We start from the raw sequence: 18,892 nt of genomic DNA on the forward strand, positions 1-18,892 counted from the left end.
AGTGAGCTACGAGCTGCCCTCAAAGAGCTGCATGGAAACTGCATGATAGAAGTTAGAATGTCATGTTTTCTAAAGTCTTTCATTGTCCTAATGTTGTTAAAAGGCTTTGTTTGGGGGAATGGCGTCGTCCTTCTGAGGCTCCTTGGCCAGGCACGGAGGTAATGCGCTTCTCTACATTCTTGGGTGAAGATACACACTGAATTGTTTGTCGGAAGACTTATGGAATGTGGAAGGTCTTCACCAGCACCTCTTAAATCTGCCAGAATGCATAAATCTTCAAGTAAGCCTCCTCATAAGTTGTGGGGAAGTTGCAGCTGCCATTTTGTCACACGGAACGATCTGAATTATGCAGACTGTTCCCGTGGTGATAAATGTTCTTTCTTTATCGGAGCCAAGTTATGCTCATTAACTAATGATTATGGTTCCTCCTTCTTTTATCTGCTTGGTGGTTCTCTAGCCCAGTTTCACTTCACCACTTAGTGAAATCTTGAAGTGATGTGACTACAACTGCCATTTTACGCAATGGAAACTTGAAAGGAGCATTTGAAGCAAATAGCCTGTTTTAAACCTGCATTATTAGCATGTCATTGTGACACATAAAATTGGCTCTTCAAATGGCTATTCGTCATTATCCTAACATTTTATTGTGTGAGGTCGCATAGGAACAGTCAAAGTTTTATTTAATTTTCTTCAGATATCAATCTGCGTTACGAGCTGTTACTTACCTCTTCTGAGCTGCTTAGACTTTCTTTCAAGACTCCTCTTTCTACCCGGAATCCAAGTTGATGGGAAGATTAAAGGATTTACTTCACACAGCGTCTAAGCCTAAACGCACATTTATTAAAAATTGAAAGCTATTTACTGAACTCTCTACTAAACTAGAAGATTTAGGGTTAATCCCTCCAGAGGCCATCAGCAGTACCATGGATCCTGCTCTAGCTTCTTCTGGGAAGTCCAACGTGAAAAGTCTAAAAAAGGATCCATCTTCTCCACCTAATCCAACCTCACACGTTTCAATGGAGCTGATACTACAAGAAATAAGAGCCCTTAGACCCTTCGTTGAAGAAACTAACTCCAAATTGCAGCTCCTCTCAGACAGTTGGTCTCAACTTGATACAAGACTTTCAGTAGTTGAGCAAAGTGTCTCCTCCTTCAAGGACACCACTGGAAATGTTTATTTTCTCCAGTTGCATGTACAGTTACTTCAAAAGTAGGTTGAAGACCTCGAAAAATGAAACAGAAGAAATAATTTATGTATATAGGGCTTGGTGAAAGGGGCAGAAGGTTCGGATCCTCTTGCATTCTTCAAGTCCTTTCTTCCCAAACTTCTGCATATGCCTGAGGGTACGGACCTTAACATACACCGCACTTATAGACTGGGATGTCCTTCTTCCATTACTTCACCCTCGCAGACACCCAAAGGAGTCATCCTTTACTTTCTAGAATACACTGATTTGTTAAAGGCTCTGGCAGCGGTCAAAGCTACACAAAGGATTTCCTGGTCAGGCTCAACTCTGTTTTTCGCTCAGGACTAGCTAAAGCAACTGCAGCCAGACGTAAAGCATTCTTGAATATGAGATCAGATTTAAGCTTAATGGGAGCTAGATATAGTCTTTTCCATCTGTTTCTATTTAAAGACACTTACAATAATAGAACAACACCCTAGGAAGACTATAAAGATTCATCAATGCACTCAAGACTGATCTCATGGACTCTTCGAGATCTTCACTTGCATCTGTTACCTGACTTTTCTAACTTCTTATTTTGAGATCTCCCCACTATCTCCATTGCAGGTTACTTGATGTTATTCTTATCTACTTAATGGTGAATTCTTCCTTCCACAGCTCTAGAATTTATTGCTATTTTTATAAGCGTTTGTTGCCGTGAGCTATTTGAATTCTTATTTGTTTTTCGTTTAACTCACATTTATAAATTATGTTATTTTTCGCCTTTACAGGTATTACCACGTTGTGGTGTAATCCTCCCCGGTTCAGTTCAGCCTTTCTCGGACGTCTTGTCTACTCCATGGGGTTCCATCCCTTCCCACATCTTTGTTTTGTTTATGTTGGTATGTTTTTTGTATTGTTTCCCCTTTTTCTATCTCTCTTTAGGCACTTTCTTACTTTCTGCTCTTCTGATGTCTCTATTATTTCCACCTTTTCTCTCCCGTCTTTCTTTGTAATTCATACTGTCATTGCAATACAATCCTCCTTACTCTTTTCCTCACTCACAATATGCTTCGCATGTTAATTCTTCTAAATATTTTTCCACATCGTCCTTTTTTTCCGGCCTAAAATACATGTTCCCTTTCTTTCACTTCATCTCTTATTTGGCTTGTTCACTTCTTTGTTATTCTTGCATATCTATATGTTTGGTTTCTATTCAAACGAATTGGATTCTGGTTCAATATTAGTTTTCTTCCTTACTCTTTTTGATATTTTATGCCATTGAAATTAATTTCTTGGAATGTTAGGGGTTTAAACTCTCCTATCAAAAGACAAAGAGTTTTAACTCATCTAGCTAAGTTGAATGCTTGTATTTCCCCAAGAAACCCATCTTACTGATGTTGAGTCATTAAAATTGAAAAAGAGTTGGGTGGGGGAAGTTTACTTTTCTCAGGGTGATGGTAAACATAATGGTGTAATGATACTATGCCACAAATCACTTCCACTTACAGATGGCTGGTGGCTCAATGTTAGACTGTTATTGAAAGATATTTCAGTTTTTTTGCTTAATGTTTATGCTCACACCAATGGTGATTCTTCTTTTTGCCCCACATTCGCTAAACAAATTACTCTCTGTATTGAAGATAACTTTATATTAGCAGGTGAAAGCAACTAGATCTTGAATACCTTCATAGACAGAAATTCCAAAGTCTCTTTTATTCCTAATAAACCCCACAAATCTTTTGTGCATACTATTACCCAACATAAACTCTTAGACGCTTGGAGACTATGCAATCCTATGACTAGAGAATACACTTTTTACTCTCCAACTCACCACACCCAATCACGTGTAGATTATTTTTTTGTTTCCCATAACATCTCACAAGCCTTTATAAAAGCAGAAATTGGCCCTATTTTGTTGTCTGATCACGCCCCTGTCTCAATCAATCTTGATATAATACCCAAGGTCAACAATCCTAGAAGATCCAACATTTACCTCTTCCTTTACCAGTTTATTTAATGAATTTTTTATGTTTAACCAAGATGAGTCCTTGTCCCACTCAACTGTGTGGGATGCTTTCAAGGCCTCGGCAAGAGATTTCGTTATTGGATTTGTGGCCAGAAAACTCAAAATTACACGTACACAAGCTAACAATCTTCTCCAAGACATTAAAAAATTGGAACATTTAGACTATATTTCAAACTCCAAAGACTTGTTAAAATCCAGTGCGAAATTCTATGGAGGCAAAAATAAAGCAGGGAAAATTCTTGCCAACTACTTAAAAATAAAGCACAACAAACTAAATATTGAATCTATCTTTGATAAACAAGCTATTCTAAAATACAAAGACGACGAGATATTAAAATATTTTCTTTCTTTTCTACAAATCATTGCATACTTCCAAAACACAGCCTGCCAAGTATACCTTATCACAATTGTTTTCCAATATCAAAACACCTCAAAAAGGCCTTCCTAATTTGTCTTCCTTAGAGTCGGACCTCACACAGTAAGAACTCCTAGGTGCTCTCTGACATCTTAAAAAGGATAAAGCACCAGGCCCCAATGGTATCACAGTTGAGTTTTTTCTTCATTTCTCCAAACTTTTATTACCTAAATGACATTCCCTAATACATTATTTTTGCTCCAAGATTGGTTCTATAGGTTCATTTACAGAAGCACCCATATGCCTCAGCCTCGAAGATAGTAAAGACCCAAACTTTTGTAAAAATTACTGACCTATTTTCCTTGTTAACATTGATTATAAAATCTTTTCCAAAACTCTCGCTCTCTGTTTCGATTCTTATCTACCAGATGTATTAGATAAAAAACAATCTGGTTTTGTTAAGGGGCGACTTATAACAGATAACTAGGCTTTCCTGTTTTCAGTTTCTATTTTTGGTAAATTCTGGTGGGGGTTTTTCAGTGATTTCAAAATCTTAAAAACCAGTTGTTATCAGTGGTTACACATTTTCACGCCACTAAAAACAACAGAACAAGTGTTTTTCCGGTGTTTATGGAACGTTTTGCTTTTATTATTGTTTGCTTTCTGCACTGAAAGAACATGGTATATAGACAGTGTATTTATAGTGTATATGAGGTCCAAATAGATTTTTGCAAATGAATCTTATTGTAGTACACCATACAATACTTCTTCAGTGAGTCTTTGGGTCCTGTGCGCTCGCTCTTTCCTTCCCATGTAATCTTCTGTGAAAAGGCCCTCTCAGCATTCATAGCCCCTTGGGCTAAAAACCATCAACTAAGGGACACAGTTGGGATGACTCTTTCTTTGATGCCACATAAAGCACGAAGTTCCTGTGCATAAGAAAACAGTGCACCAGAATGCACTAAAAAGTCAATAGCATCCCTCATTAACTCTGAAGATGGTAAAGATGCTCTCAGCATACCATCTAACAAGTGGCAAGGATCTCCTACATGAAATCACTTCAGCTCGGGTATCAATTTTGACAGGTCATTACACAAGTTTTTTTATATACGTAGCTGAATCACTGCAAATACAAACAATATCACTCCAATCTTTGTTGAACTTGGAAAGAACCTTTTTTGCAGAGCATTACAAGTGACGCTGCGTTCAATGTTTTCCAAAAGTCTGGTGTCATGTTTTCACCACTATCCCAGATACTTGGTGATATATATACTCGTCACTATACCTTGCATTGAATGTTTAAAGCCTGAGGTGTTGGCAATTCACCTACTATCAATACTGACCCACTAGAAACTATGGTCTGATGTATTAAGGGTTTTTACCCATTCTCTGTGGGTAAATGTGATGACACATATTAGGAAAGATTTTTATGAAACCAGCAATTTTTACCTATCAGTGAAAGAATCAAATGCAGACAAAATATCAAATATGAGTTTGATATTTTCTGATACTCTACAGTTTATAAAATAATTAAACTAGATCTAAAACATGAAACTAAACCCTGTATCTTTAGACCAAAGGCTACAAAACTGAAAAAAGTAAAAGGAAGAAGTAAAAATATTTTTGTGGCATCCCTAAAGAACAAAACTCATGCAGAATAATGTTAGCCAGTCTTCCTTATTGCTAGCTTGTATAACAAAGTTACATTGTATTGACACCTTCAGGAAGAAAAAAAATGACTCTTTCACTCTCTTTTTCCTTTCTTTGAATGGCATTTAGTTTGTGGTTGTGCAGGTGTGTTTTCAGTGTTTTCAGTGTTTATATGTTTTCACCGGTGAGGGCTATTTATCTTTCAGTGGGGCTTTATCAGTTATTATAGGTTTAAACCTAAAACCCCACAGCCTACAGATAACACTCAACTACTTTTTAACGTTCTGTCAAAGTCTTCCCATTTAAAGCAACCCTTGGCAGCAATAGCACTAGACGCTGAAAAGGCATTCGACGGGGTGGAGTGGCTTTACTTATTCTATACCCTGGAATGGTTTAGATTTGGCCCTAAATTCATTTCTTTAATATCTCTTCTATACTCCAATCCCCACGCTGCTGTTTGCACTAATGGACTAATTTCCACATTCTTTGATTTGGGTAGAGGTGTCCATCACGGGTGTCCTTTATCACCTTTACTTTTTAATTTGGCCTTAAAACCATTTCTATCCAAATTATGTCAAAATCCATACATACACGGTGTCCATACTATAACCTCTCACGTTAAACTTGCAGCCTATGCTGATGACATGTTGCTATTCATATCAAGACCAGATGATTCAATTCCAGCTTTTTTAGCCGAAGTGCAGGCGTTCTCCCTTATTTCTGAATATAAACTAACGATAAATGCAAAATCTTGCTCTTAACCAAATAAACTTTTAAATCAGACTTTACCCAATCCAATTGTAAATGGAGCCCTAATCATATTAAATATTTAGGTTTACACATTTAACTCTTCAATGTCAGACACTGTAACTGTTTTTTTGAACAAATGCATTAAAAAAAAAATCATAACTAGCAACCAAATGGCATCCTCTTTATTTATCATGGTGGGGCCATTTAGACGCGACAAAGATGATGGTTTCCCTATAGTATTATATACCATTTCCAAAATTACAGTCCATATTCCTGCTAAATTCTTTAAAAGATTAATTCTGTTTTTGCTTCCTTTTTGTGGAATAATAAGAAACCCCAAATATCTTTATCAAAATTGTTTTGCCCTAAGAATGAAGGAGTTAACTTTCCTAACTTTCCGGCACATCAACGAGGATTCCTACTACGTCAAGCTTCATTTTGGCTGCTCGACTCCATAGAAGACTCCCCCTTATGGATCTCTATTGAACATTCATACATTTCTCCCTTTTCTTTTCATGAATATCTTTCCTTCACACGCAAACCACAATCACTTTCTACACCCATCACTAAATTTACTTCCAAACTTTTAGAATCTAACTTTTCAGCAAAGGGTAATATGCACTCCATTCTAAACTCAACAATTTGGCATAAAAAAATGTGCTTATTCGTAATAAACCTTTCTATTGGAAGACCTGGAGGCAAAGGGTCTAATTTGGATTCATCAACTTTTTTTCCAATTGGAATTTATACCATTTTGTACACTAAGTCAATGATTTAATTTGCCTGCCTCTTTTATTCATAAATAAAACCTTCTTAAAAGAGCTGTGTTAGATGTCCATACTCACATTAATACTGCACAGGTTAACACAAATACCTCTGATGCTTCTCACAATCTACATACTTTGTTACATACTAGACCCAAAGCTTCTACCATTTACAGTTACTTACAAGGTCCGGACATTATCAGACAGAAGTCCAGGATTGAGGAAGCGTGGGAACATGACCTTAGGATTCCTAGGCCACCAAAATTCTGGAATAATATTTGGACTAAAATTCGAAAATCATCCAGAGCTGCTAACACAATGCAAACATTGTTATTTATATATAATAGACTCCTATTGACCCCAAATACCTTAAGCAAAAGGTTGTCAACTGTATTGGATATTTGCTGAACTTGCCCATCCCCACATGCTGATTGATTCGATATGCTTTTTTCTTGTTCACATGTATCTAAGTTTTGTAAACAAGTATGTTCCCAAATCAATCTAATTCTTGGAACTAACTTTCCTTTCTCCTTCATCCATATTTTCTTAGGAAGTCTCACGCCTATTTGGGAAAAGGTTACACCTAATGTCAAAATTATTGATCTGTTACTAGCGGTTGCTTTTCAGCAAATTACTATAAATTGGAAGGACTTCACAAAAATGTCCTACAAAGCATGGTGGTATGCCATAATCACAGATTAGATACTTCCTTTGTTTATCCTGTACATATGACAACCAAGCCTTTAGATTTATGGTTACCTGTAACACTGTATTTTGATGCTATTGCCAAAAAAGCTTTACAATTAAATCCAATACAACAAGAAGTTTCTAAACCACCTTGAATCCCTAAAATGTTCCTCATGTTTAATTCCTCATTGTGTAATCTTCGTTCTTCATATTGTTTCGCCTGATATATTTTCTATCAATCAATCCGATTCATGTTAAAATGTTAAAGTAAAATTTGTAATGCACTTACATGAAATAAGTATCTTATACTGTACAATGACACCTCTTTTCTTTTCAAGAAAACTTTTTCAAACTTAAAAATGGCTTTGTTTGGTTAGAAATACATTCTTAATGGCAAAGCCAACCCTAAACACTGTGCTACGTTCTGAATCCTGAGTTCCTGCTTCTCCAGACCAAGCACTATTAAAAAATGCCTACCAGTATGGATGACGTGAATCCTACTCCTTTTTGTCCCCTTTGTCTTACGCAACATATTCTATATACTGATTTAGACATGTATTATTCATTGTCACTATCTTCTTGTGGTGTAAAATGCTCTGTCACCCTATACTGGTATGAGAGGCGCTATAAAACAACTGAAATACATGTGAGAGAGTGGCTATGGAGAGATGATGTGCCCCAAAAAGATTGTCCTATCCTGGTGCACTGTAAGATCATCATCATTTATTATACTTTAAAAGCTAATACAATAGAATATACAATCAAAAATGTCTTGTAGAATGCACCACTTTTGCTATTTTTTCCAAATTTTTCTTGGGAGGAGAACCCCCCACACATTCCACCCATCCACACCCCCACACCCTCTTGTAGTGGTCAGGCTTGCTTGCTATTAAACATACAAGGGCTGGTCTGACAAAATGTGCCGGGTCTGCTTTGGGTCTCAGTCCAGCCTTGTGTCCACGATGAAGATAACATAACATTACATAGCAAAACATAACTAAGGTTTCCAGATTTTGTTTTTTACAGATTTTTACAGATACAGACATCAAACAATGTATTTACTCTCTGCATTTATTTTTAAAAGCAGAAAAATAAAGAAAATTCCTGTGAGTGACTCTCCTTCTTGTCCTACGTGAATTCAACACCACTTATTAAGCAGATAAACACCAAGGGGATTTAAAATAAATAAATAAACAGAATGACATTCCCTTAAATACAGACATATGTTAAGATATAGTTGTATATAATGCTAATATTTAAATGTGGGTGTAGTGTTTTGTTACATTTGGCTGCTTAATTTGCAAAAACGCTAGAGGCATTAAAGTATAAGTGCCTATTTATCGGTTAAATAAATGTGGAAATATTCCATTTTACAACTCCATTTATTCTCAAAACGTAAAATAAATAAGGCTAAATACCCGAAAAATGGCAAATAAATAGATATGGATCAATGCAGATGGAAATGTTAAAAAAAAGAATACCATAAACCCGGGAGCCCTAAATATAATGGGATGACATAACATGGCATCTTGACTCAGGAGTCCACATTCTTGGTCCCAGAAAAATTGACTTTTTACTTCCTGGCCCTCCCATTGGTCATCCATACATTAAGGTGCAGGTTCGACGATGATTCACGAGAAGCCTATTATGTTTCGTCTCCAGTGTCCCCAGGGTTAGACTGCCCATGTATTCCATCAGGTGTCTTCCTGGGGTGCTGAGGCCCATCCAGGAGGGTCTTTAAAGACAGGGATTGGCTGCTGAGGCTGCCACTTTCTCCAGCTCCCTCCAGTTAATGGCAGCAGGCACAGGGGTGTTCTAGGCGAGAGAGGAGGAGAGAGAGAGGAAGATGAGACAAGTGGAAGGGGGCGGGGCTTAGCTGAGCATTTTTGTCAGGGCATCTTTTGGTTCCCAGTCTGGCCCTGAGTGGTCCCCTTCTCCCCATCCTTGATCACGTGCCCTGTGTCTCTTTGGAGTAACGTCAGTAGATTAATAGTTTCAGTGTCGATTGTTTTGCATCTCAATAATTGTTAAATATTTCTTCATGGCTTGGGCGTCGAAGTTCTTTGTTTTAATTGTTTTCATGTATATGTTGGTATCCAGGCACCACACACACTCACACAGACACACTGAGTCATTCACGTCCAGCGACAAACGCACACAGCTGGCTACACTCAAATGACTGCTAAATGCTGAACAATCACACATATACATACACAGCACCATCCACGTATTCAGCCACATTCGCACGTCCTACACAACATATGCATGCGACACACAAAGGCACACATTCATTTCACACACATGTAAACGCGCACACAATCGACATTCACGCATGTACACACACAAATGTACGCACCCATACACACACACACACGCAGAAAAGTCACATATAGTCAGCAACACACGGATCTAGCCTCAGCCATGCTCCCAAACACAGAAATGCATATACCTAACTTTTCACAAGTACACAAGCACAGTCACACCAAATCATGCAGCCCCAGCCCCCACTCACATGCGCATCCTTAGTTATACACCAATGTGCACGGACACATACAGAGTCGGATTAGGACAAAAAATAAATAAATAAGGGCACCAAAATACAAATGGCCCCAACTAGCGAATCTGATTGTAAAAAGTGGTCCACATATGCGAATCGGGCTGTTTTGTGCATGTAAAGACACGGGCCTCATTTATGAGAAATGACGCATCGCTGCGTGAAAACAGCGATGCGTCACTTTTCACTGCGCACTCCTTGCAACACCAATGATGCGTCATATTTAATGTATGACGCATCATGTCGCAAGGACTTACAGATACGTCAGTATTTCTGACGCATCTGTAATCGCAAAAGTGACGCATTGCTGGAGTGTGTCACAAAAGTGACGCAACTCCAGCAATGCGTCCTTTCACATGGGTCAAGCCCCATGTGAAAGGGCCTGCGTCAGTCTTACGCCTGCTGTGAGGCAGGCGCAAGATTTTGACGCAACAGCATCCTAAAAGTGACGCAGTGAAATCTCATAGATTTCACTGCGTCACTGTTATGAGGCTTTTTGCGGTGGAACGCCCCCTCTGCATACATTATACGTGATGCAGGTATAATGTGGCGCAGGGGTTTAAAAAGTGACGCATCTACCTAGATGCGTCACTTTTTAAATATGGCGCAACGAGGCGCATTTTGAACGCCGCTGGTGTGTCACAAAAAGTGACGCACCGGCGGCGCAAAACTGACGCAAGGCCTCATAAATAAGGGTCACGGTGCGAAGGTGTGTTGCAAGGTACGGGAGACCTCACACGTGCGTTTGATACGGGGAATATTTGTGGTAATGTCAGAAAAATCAACAGCAAAAGTCAGTCAGCCAGATCTGAAAAGAGGCCACACACTGACCTGTCAGACCCGCCCTTCTGTTGTAGTCTGGTTGCCCCTAAGGCTAGTCTGCACCGACCCCAGACACAGGCTCTTTGCTTTTATCTACTGTTATTTGAGCTTGCAATGTGCTGCTGAAGTCCACAGCTTTCCCGTTTTCCTGCTCAGAACTTTCCGAAGATCACACAGACAAGAGCTACAACAGGGTTCGTTTGTCAACCATTCTTCTAAACAGAGGTCAGACACCTGTGGTGCACTGGGAAATGGAACAGCAAGGGCGAGCCTGTAACCACAGACACGCTGTCACTAAGGGCGAACCTGTAACCACAGACACGCTGTCACGGGCCCTGAGTCAGATCAGATCCCGAGATGTACAGACAGGCAGCTCCATTTCAGAAACACCCTCAGCCCTGCGCCTCAACCTTTCCACATTCAACTTTCCTCCTCCACCCCTTCCAGTACAAGCTGCCTGGGAATAAACAGCTTTATGAGCTTCGCCTATTACACAGGTGACCTCTCGCTAACTCCCTGACTCTACAAGGGAGTCTTGTACAAGTGACAGCATTGACAAGCTTCACCTTCCTAGCACAGCATCCACTCTGCCTCATGATGCGGAACCACACAACAGGGCGAAGAGCACTGAGGACCCGCCCTCTCCTCAATCAGGTCACCTGGACCTTGATGGCAACATGCAACAGAAGTGAGAAGCATAATACACTGATGGGCGGTGCACTGTATAACTAGGAGCGTAGGAGCGCTCACTCGCAGTGTAGAGTAACAGCAGGGAGAAGCATAATACACTGATGGGCGGTGCTCTGTATAACTAGAAGCGTAGAAGCGCTCGCTCACAGTGTAGAGTGACAGCAGTGAGAAGCATAATACACTGATGGGCGGTGCTCTGTATAACTAGGAGCGCTCGCTCACAGTGTAGAGTGACAGCAGTGAGAAGCATAATACACTGATGGGCGGTGCTCTCTATAACTAGGAGCGCTCGCTCACAGTGTAGAGTGACAGCAGTGAGAAGCATAATACACTGATGGGCGGTGCTCTCTATGACTAGGAGCGTAGGAGCGCTCGCTCACAGTGTAGAGTGACAGCAGTGAGAAGCATAATACACTGATGGGCGGTGCTCTCTATAACTAGGAGCGCTCGCTCACAGTGTAGAGTGACAGCAGTGAGAAGCATAATACACTGATGGGCGGTGCTCTGTATAACTAGGAGCGTAGGAGCGCTCGCTCGCAGTGTAGAGTAACAGCAGGGAGAAGCATAATACACTGATGGGCGGTGCTCTGTATAACTAGAAGCGTAGAAGCGCTCGCTCACAGTGTAGAGTGACAGCAGTGAGAAGCATAATACACTGATGGGCGGTGCTCTGTATAACTAGGAGCGCTCGCTCACAGTGTAGAGTGACAGCAGTGAGAAGCATAATACACTGATGGGCGGTGCTCTCTATAACTAGGAGCGCTCGCTCACAGTGTAGAGTGACAGCAGTGAGAAGCATAATACACTGATGGGCGGTGCTCTCTATGACTAGGAGCGTAGGAGCGCTCGCTCACAGTGTAGAGTGACAGCAGTGAGAAGCATAATACACTGATGGGCGGTGCTCTCTATAACTAGGAGCGCTCGCTCACAGTGTAGAGTGACAGCAGTGAGAAGCATAATACACTGATGGGCGGCGCTCTGTATAACTAGGAGCGCTCGCTCGCAGTGTAGAGTGACAGCAGTGAGAAGCATAATACACTGATGGGCGGTGCTCTGTATAACTAGGAGCGCTCGCTCGCAGTGTAGAGTAACAGCAGGGAGAAGCATAATACACTGATGGGCGGTGCTCTGTACAACTAGGAGCGCTCGCTCGCAGTGTAGAGTAACAGCAGGGAGAAGCATAATACACTGATGGGCGGTGCTCTGTACAACTAGGAGCGTAGGAGCGCTCGCTCGCAGTGTAGAGTAACAGCAGGGAGAAGCATAATACACTGATGGGCGGTGCTCTGTACAACTAGGAGCGTAGGAGCGCTCGCTCGCAGTGTAGAGTAACAGCAGTGAGAAGCATAATACACTGATGGGCGGTGCTCTGTATAACTAGGAGCGTAGGAGCGCTCGCTCGCAGTGTAGAGTGATAGCAGTGAGAAGCATAATATACTGATGGGCGGTGCTCTGTATAACTAGGAGCGCTCGCTCACAGTGTAGAGTAACAGCAGTGAGAAGCATAATACACTGATGGGCGGTGCTCTGTATAACTAGAAGCGTAGAAGCGCTCGCTCACAGTGTAGAGTGACAGCAGTGAGAAGCATAATACACTGATGGGCGGTGCTCTGTATAACTAGGAGCGCTCGCTCACAGTGTAGAGTGACAGCAGTGAGAAGCATAATACACTGATGGGCGGTGCTCTCTATAACTAGGAGCGCTCGCTCACAGTGTAGAGTGACAGCAGTGAGAAGCATAATACACTGATGGGCGGTGCTCTGTATAACTAGGAGCGCTCGCTCGCAGTGTAGAGTGACAGCAGTGAGAAGCATAATACACTGATGGGCGGTGCTCTGTATAACTAGGAGTGCTCGCTCGCAGTGTAGAGTAACAGCAGAGAGAAGCATAATACACTGATGGGCGGTGCTCTGTACAACTAGGAGCGCTCGATCGCAGTGTAGAGTAACAGCAGGGAGAAGCATAATACACTGATGGGCGGTGCTCTGTACAACTCGGAGCGTAGGAGCGCTCGCTCGCAGTGTAGAGTAACAGCAGGGAGAAGCATAATACACTGATGGGCGGTGCTCTGTACAACTAGGAGCGTAGGAGCGCTCGCTCGCAGTGTAGAGTAACAGCAGGGAGAAGCATAATACACTGATGGGCGGTGCTCTGTATAACTAGGAACGTAGGAGCGCTCGCTCGCAGTGTAGAGTGACAGCAGGGAGAAGCATAATACACTGATAGGCGGTGCTCTGTATAACTAGGAGCGTAGGAGCGCTCGCTCGCAGTGTAGACTGACAGCAGTGAGAAGCATAATACACTTATGGGGGTGCTCTGTATAACTAGGAGCGCTCGCTCGCAGTGTAGAGTAACAGCAGGGAGAAGCATAATACACTGATGGGCGGTGCTCTGTATAACAAGGAGCGTAGGAGCGCTCGTTCGCAGTGTAGAGTGACAGCAGTGAGAAGCATAATACACTGATGGGTGGTGCTCTGTATAACTAGGAGCATAGGAGCGCTCGCTCGCAGTGTAGAGTGACAGCAGTGAGAAGCATAATACACTGATGGGCGGTGCTCTGTATAACTAGGAGGGTAGGAGCGCTCGCTCGCAGTGTAGAGTGACAGCAGTGAGAAGCCTAATACACTGATGGGCGGTGCTCTGTATAACTAGGAGCGCTCGCTCGCAGTGTAGAGTAACAGCAGGGAGAAGCATAATACACTGATGGGCGGTGCTCTGTATAACTAGGAGCGTAGGAGCGCTCGCTCGCAGTGTAGAGTGACAGCAGTGAGAAGCATAATACACTGATGGGCGGTGCTCTGTATAACTAGGAGCGTAGGAGCGCTCGCTCGCAGTGTAGAGTGACAGCAGTGAGAAGCATGATACACTGATGGGCGGTGCTCTGTATAACTAGGAGCGCTCGCTCGCAGTGTAGAGTAACAGCAGGGAGAAGCATAATACACTGATGGGCGGTGCTCTGTATAACTAGGAGCGTAGGAGCGCTCGCTCGCAGTGTAGAGTGACAGCAGTGAGAAGCATAATACACTGATGGGCGGTGCTCTGTATAACTAGGAGCGTAGGAGCGCTCGCTCGCAGTGTAGAGTAACAGCAGAGAGAAGCATAATACACTGATGGGTGGTGCTCTGTACAACTAGGAGCGTAGGAGCGCTCGCTCGCAGTGTAGAGTAACAGCAGGGAGAAGCATAATACACTGATGGGCGGTGCTCTGTATAACTAGGAACGTAGGAGCGCTCGCTCGCAGTGTAGAGTGACAGCAGGGAGAAGCATAATACATTGATAGGCGGTGCTCTGTATAACTAGGAGCGTAGGAGCGCTCGCTCGCAGTGTAGACTGACAGCAGTGAGAAGCATAATACACTGATGGGGGTGCTCTGTATAACTAGGAGCGCTCGCTCGCAGTGTAGAGTAACAGCAGGGAGAAGCATAATACACTGATGGGCGGTGCTCTGTACAACTAGGAGCGTAGGAGCGCTCGCTCGCAGTGTAGAGTAACAGCAGGGAGAAGCATAATACACTGATGGGTGGTGCTCTGTATAACTAGGAGCGCTCGCTCGCAGTGTAGAGTAACAGCAGGGAGAAGCATAATACACTGATGGGCGGTGCTCTGTATAACAAGGAGCGTAGGAGCGCTCGTTCGCAGTGTAGAGTGACAGCAGTGAGAAGCATAATACACTGATGGGTGGTGCTCTGTATAACTAGGAGCATTGGAGCGCTCGCTCGCAGTGTAGAGTGACAGCAGTGAGAAGCATAATACACTGATGGGCGGTGCTCTGTATAACTAGGAGTGTTGGAGCGCTCGCTCGCAGTGTAGAGTGACAGCAGTGAGAAGCCTAATACACTGATGGGCGGTGCTCTGTATAACTAGGAGCGCTCGCTCGCAGTGTAGAGTAACAGCAGGGAGAAGCATAATACACTGATGGGCGGTGCTCTGTATAACTAGGAGCGTAGGAGCGCTCGCTCGCAGTGTAGAGTGACAGCAGTGAGAAGCATAATACACTGATGGGCGGTGCTCTGTATAACTAGGAGCGTAGGAGCGCTCGCTCGCAGTGTAGAGTGACAGCAGTGAGAAGCATGATACACTGATGGGCGATGCTCTATATAACTAGGAGCGTAGGCGCGCTCACTCGCAGTGAAGAGTAACTGCAGTGAGAAGCATAACATACTGATGGGTGATGCTCTGTATAACGAGAATCATAGGAGCACTCACTCGCTGTGTAGAGTAACTGCAGTGAGAAGCATGATACACTGATGGGCGATGCTCTCTATAACTAGAGGTGCTCACTCGCAGTGTAGAGTAACTGCAGTGAGAAGCATAATACACTGATGGGCGATGCTCTGTATAACTAGGAAGGCTCACTCGCAGTGTAGAGTAACAGTGAGAAGCATAATACACTGACGGGCGATGCTCTCTATGACTAGGCCTGCTGGCTGACAGTGTAGAGTAACAGCAAGAAGCATAATACACTGAGGAGTGATGCTCTCTATAACTAGGAGCGCTCTCTCTCTCAGTGTAGAGTAACAGCAAGAAGCAACCAGGGAGGTCGGTGGTGCTAAGCACCTCTGCCTACTTTTAAACACCAGATCTGTTCGCAGACATGCCTAGGAAATCTTTGATCTCCTGGCTACTGAAAAACCTGCATGTTTGTTGCTGACAGGGACCTGGTTAGGCGAGTCGTCCAATCCCGATATTGCCACTGCAATACCCCCAGGATACAACATTTTTAGGCAAGATAGATTGAAAGGAAGGGGTGGGGGTGTAGCACTCGTGGTGAACAAATCCTTTGCATGCTCTATCATTCCTATGGATGTCATCACGGGCTCTGAATCCCTTGCCTTTTCCATATCACTGACACCTCAACAATCTTTTAAAGGACTCTTAGTCTACAGGCCCCCTGGCCCTGTAGGGTCCTTCTTTGAGGAGCTCCAGTTAATAATTTCGACGCTGATTCTTAGAGCAGAGCACTGTGAGCTGGCTGGAGATTTTAATTTCCATATGGATGACAGTTCTGACCTGGATACTATTAAATTGATGGATATCATGTCACCCTTAGGCCTGACCCCCTATCTTTCTGGACCGACCCATGACAAGCGCCACACTCTAGATCAGATTTTCTCTACGTCCCCTATTGAAATGTCAGCATTATTGCCGGTGCTCTGGTCAGACCATCATTTGGCCAAATTTTATGTTCAGTGCTTTAAGAAACCATCGAGCACTGCTCTGAGACACCAGGGACCAGTATCCAGGGCGTACCATCGGGTGACTCCAGAGATGCTGGCTCAGGCCTCTCTGGATCATCCTTTCCCTGTGACGGGCAATCTGGACAAAGACTTAGACTCCTTGCAGTTGTGGCTGATGGATAGGCTGAACGATCTAGCCCCTGTGATTCCCCCCGATCAACACCTAAACGGGTTTCTGCCCCTTGGTTCACCGAAGCACTGTCGCACTCCCCTAGGCAATGCAAAGTGGCCGAAAGGGCCTGGCGATCTCAGTATGATGCCGATTCGAGGCTTGTCTATAGAACAACGGTCAAAGCCTACCACCGGGAAATCCTCCAGGAAAAAAAAGGCTATTTTGCCAGGAGAATTGAGTCAGCAGCCAACTCTTGTAAGGAGATCTTTTCGATCGTCAGAGAATTCTCGACTCCCCAGTCTAATTCGACTCAGACTGCCCCCTCTAAGTCAATCTAAGTCATGGGTGTCTGCCCTGGCCAATTTCTTTACCAATAAGATAAAGCTGATTCAGGATTCTTTCCCCACGAGGCAGATTGATGCTCCTCTTGGCCCCGTGGATGGGCCAGTTCCATCGATCCCTGCAGGCCCAGTCCTGACGGTATTTCCGCCATTTTCGATATCCGCGTCTTTGGCATTTATGGCTAATCTTAAATCTGGTTCCCCTTTGGATCCTTGCCCTGCCAAATTCCTGGCGAAAATGGCGGATATTGTAAACCCTTTGGCAAATCCGCTTTTGAATCTTTCTCTGAGTCGAGGGGTGGTCCCGCAGGAGTGGAAGCAGGCAATGGTCATTCCCCTTCTTAAAAAGCCCGGCCTTGCCCTAGGGGATCTCGCCAACTATAGGCCTATCTCGCTCCTTCCCGCACTGGCTAAGATCTTGGAGAAACATGTACATATCGTGCTCTCCAATTTTCTGGAGTCCCACGATCTACTACATTCCTCCCAATCTGGTTTCCGCCCCAATTTAAGCACCGAGACGGCGTTGCTGGAGGTGTCTGAGGCCATTAAAGAGTCGCTGGACTCGGGAGGCAAAGTCATGCTTGTCATGCTTGATTTGTCGGCGGCCTTCGACACCGTCCCCCACGAGGGTCTCTTCTCCAGACTTTATGAGATCGGTCTGAGGGGGAGGGTGCTCAGCAGGTTTAGATCTTTTCTAGCTGACCGCCGACAAACGGTCTGGGCCTCTCCGAGCTCCGTCGAGATGCCGCCACCGGGAGTCGGAGTCCCTGAGGTTCCGTGACAATTGTAAGTGGTGTTTTCGACTCGCACGAATATGGTCGAGTCTGGTATCTACGAACCGCAAATGACGAGTTTAGTAAGTGTGCGCAGTTTCGCTGTGCTAACTTAAACCGTTCGTTTGTTATGTGGGTTTTTCATCTGTACCCACGGGTTCCATCTTAGATACGGCATCCATTTTGTCTCTTGCCCTCAAGTAGCCAGCGAACGGACGCTGTCCGCTTCGCGACCCTGGGACTCCCAAGATATTTGCGGAAGACACGTGTTCTTTGAAAGTGTCTTTATGACAAGGGGGTTGCTGCTGTAAGGCAGATGGCGCCGCTCGAGGCTCATCTTGCCGCACGGGCTTATTGTCTCAGCCGTGCATCTCATTAGGCGCGTCCCTTTGATGCCTGTATCCCGTGTTTCTTGATACCTCCCCTTTTACACCCTTTCCGATCTCCCCACTGTCTCCGTCTTCCTCTGCACCTGTCTTCGTTCCTATTTTTGATCTGTTTTACTGCCGATTGGAATTCGCTAAATGGTGGGAAGATGGTTTTTACAGTTGGGAACCGCCAAATGTTTCCGCACTTATGTTCCGGACCTCATGTATTTCAAAGTGACCAAGGCGACCCCTCTGGGGGCTAATTGTGGGAACCGGGTTGTAAACTTTTGTTCAATGTTATCCTATGGGTAAAAACTGTATAAAAGGAGCGATCCACAGAACCAATTTGAAGCAGTCTCCCCGAACTACACTCGATGTACTTCCTGTGACTTCTGTGTTCCCTGCAGCAAATAAACCTTGAATCTTTGACGCCGAAGGAAGTGTCCCGTGTCTCTGTGATTTGTACGCCGGAGCAGGTTACCCACGAAGGTTTCAGGTGTTGTGCCCTGGCACCGCTGGGTCCAAAAGAACCCAGTCCTTCAGTTGGCGCCCAACGTGGGGGCTGCATCAGTGGTACCGGTCCAAGCCCGACGA

Source organism: Lissotriton vulgaris, chromosome 4_1 (assembly GCF_964263255.1).
Source record: "Lissotriton vulgaris chromosome 4_1, aLisVul1.2, whole genome shotgun sequence".
Taxonomy (NCBI): Eukaryota; Metazoa; Chordata; class Amphibia; order Caudata; family Salamandridae; genus Lissotriton; species Lissotriton vulgaris.